Source organism: Eumetopias jubatus, unplaced genomic scaffold, assembly GCF_037043125.1.
Source record: "Eumetopias jubatus isolate StellerSeaLion01/CBP00866 unplaced genomic scaffold, mEumJub1_p1.0 scaffold_14, whole genome shotgun sequence".
In the NCBI taxonomy this organism is placed as follows: Eukaryota; Metazoa; Chordata; class Mammalia; order Carnivora; family Otariidae; genus Eumetopias; species Eumetopias jubatus.
The window spans coordinates 65,967,856-65,971,038 of record NW_028274820.1 but is presented as its reverse complement, the minus strand read 5'-3'; positions in this window follow the sequence as shown (position 1 = coordinate 65,971,038).

The window sequence follows — 3,183 nt, the reverse complement described above, 5'->3', positions numbered from 1 at the left end:
GGGAGATAGTTCCCCTTAGTAAGAACCTAATGGAATATCGAGTTGTTCTCAAAGGGGAGAGATTCCTCCTTGGTTAAAGAAATTTAAAAATAAATCCTGACAAATCTCATGGCATATACTGCCAGCATCCTAAGAAAGCCTTTGGAAACAAGTTAAGAATATAAAGGAAGGAAACAGAGATGAATGGACTTTTTTTCTTCCTGGAATATCTATTACTGCATAAAAGAATTTTACTAGTCCCCAGAAGTATACCATGCTTTGCTTCTTAAACAGAATCAAAAGAAATGAAATGATGGTAGAATAGATTTGCAAAGCGTTCAATTAGAGTGACAAATTTACAAATAAACCCTTTTTCCACACAGGACAGCAGCTTCAAGACATCAAGTATGTTTGCTGTTTTGTACCGCACATCAGAATGTTAACGAGACACAGGAGTGAATAATATGTCAACATAACGATAAGCCTGAGTGACAAAGTAATCGAATATGAGGAAAATATTTTTGGAGCAAAGTGGTAACAGCTGCAATAAGGCAGGAGATAAATTGTACAGGATCCATTTAGCTCAGGAGACCCAAGTGAGAGGGGGAAAAAAAAATGCAGCAGCAGGAACCAAACATGAGCTTACATTGTGTCAAAGTCCAAGGACTGAGGAAAACTCTCGAGATGGCAGAGGAAACATACAAAGGAACCAAACTCAACTCAAGAAAGCAAAGCCTATTTGAAGGCATATACATTATTTGGATCATCGAGGAATCACACAGGGAGAATTAATGAGTCAGAACAGAGTTGAAACATAAGATTTCCATAATGTTATTTTACTCCCTTTTCAAAATTCAGTGTTCTTCCTTGGAAAAATGTATGGTGCGTCCCCATATAGCTTTGGAAGAGAACTTGAATAGATTCCAAAGAGGCAGAAGTCGGGAAAATTAAAAGTAGATGTCCAAAAACGTGGCCTCAAGTGTAGACAGCTGTGAAATAAAGCAGAGGTTCGAAAGCCTCCGACGGTAAGAAAATACATTCTCAAATGTACCAAAGCTCTGTTAACATAGAAAGGAGACAATGCGAACGTTACACCTTCATGGAATTGAATTCAAGTTTAAACAAATATCAAGGTGGTTAGGCTCTTTAAGTAAAGTCAGAAAATTCAAACAGATGACTCCCTGGTGACAAGATCTCAGACAGCTTATCCATACGTGTATTTCATGTCTGCTGGCCATGTTAACTTCTCTATTTGTCAAATGACCAGCACTGACTTAGGCGGAGAGTGGTAAACTTTAACAAAGATGTATAACTCATGCTGGGACCTGTGGTTGAATCGAAACAAGTGTACAAAAAATAAAATCTTGTGGAAAGATAGAACATTCTCCCTCTGTTTTCCCCTGACAGGGATTGTTTTAAAGTAGCATACATTGAAACCAAAGTTGCTTTTTTTTTTTTTTTTTCCTAAACCGAAGATTCTTGACATGAGCAAAGAAAGATGATGTGAGTCCAGGGGCAGGGGTTGGATGGCCCAGCCAAAGCATGGCCCTTGTATACAGGACACAGCTCTCCCGGGATCTGGGGAAGATACATACGGCACAGATACCTGGACATACAGAAAAACTGGGCAAGCAAAAAAACAAACAAAAATGTATCCTTACCAAAATACTTCATATGTGTCCTAGGTCTTGCATTTCATAAAGTTTTCTGTGGATACCATTACCACCATTTTCCATACAAGTAAACTTAGATCTGGAGACATTTCTAATTTAATCACTATTGCCACAGCTGGAAAGGAGACCTTCATGCAGGTCTTCTGACACCTAGCCTAGTGCCTTGTCCGTTCTACCACCTTCCTTCTATCTTGATCCAATGGAGTCTCTGGTGGAGAAGGATTGAGACATGATTTACTTTAGTAAAGTAGCCAGTTACTTGCTGGAGAGCTTATATAATCATAATTGAAGAAGTCTCTTTCCGGATATCCAGAAATGTACTGAGTCAGGCAGGGGCACAGGAAAGAATTGTCTCTGTGCTGCACCTAGAGGACATTATGTGGGTAGGAAAGAGAGAAGAGGAAGGAGAACTCACATTTATTGAGCCCTAACTATGTGCTAGACACAGAGCTAAGGGCTTCACATGTTATTTCTCTTAATCCCACCCGAGGAATAGGTCTTAGAGGCTCCATGTTAGAACGGAGAAAACTGGAAAATCACAGAAGTCAAGGAATATTCATTCCCAACATTTCCTAGCTAGAAGGCAGTGGAGACCGGATTTGGAAAAGAAGTGGGTCTGACTTCAAAACCCAGCGCTGTGAATTGTGTAAGACTGTTGAATCACAGACCTGTACCTCTGAAACAAATAATTCATTATATGTTAAAAAAAAAAAAAGAAGATAGTAGGAAAGGAAAAATGAAGGGGGGAAATCAGAGGGGGGAGATGAACCACGAGAGACTATGGACTCTGAGAAACAACCTGAGGGATCTAGAGGGGAGGGGGGTGGGGGGAATGGGTTAGCCTGGTGATGGGTATTAAAGAGGGCACGTTCTGCATGGAGCACTGGGTGTTATAGGCAAACAATGAATCATGGAACACTACATCAGAAACTAATGATGTAATGTATGGTGATTAACATAACATAATAAAATAAAAATAAATAAATAAAATTACAAAAAAACCCCACAACAAACCTCCAATGCCATGTTCCCTCACACCATGCATATTTGAGAGTTACAAATTACAAAAGGCTCTTGCCTACGGAATGTCACTTGATCTGAAGCACAGGGCCCTCTGCTCAGAGCTGGACTGCAGAGTTGGTAGAGGTGGTGGAGGCAGTCACCTTACTCTCTCCCTTTAACCAGGGATAAGAGGAAAATCTGGTTTGGAGAGGAGAAGGCTCTGGTGGCTTCTCCTGAAACCAGGATCTGAGTGCCGATGTAGAAGAGGGAAGCAAATTGTGTCATTGAACAGACTCACCTGCTCCATTGGGCCACGGCCATACGATTGTTACTTCATGACATGCTTCCTGTGTCAGCAGCATATGCTATACACACATTTCAGAGTTTATTACAAACAGCAGGCTGGATCCTGTGGGGAAGAAAACATTCTTCAGTGTAGGGTATACCATTCTCTCTTCAGGCCATGACAACTGCTGCCCTAAGCCCAAGGACAGAAGAGTAGCCCAAAGGCAAAAATGTTCACCAGTGC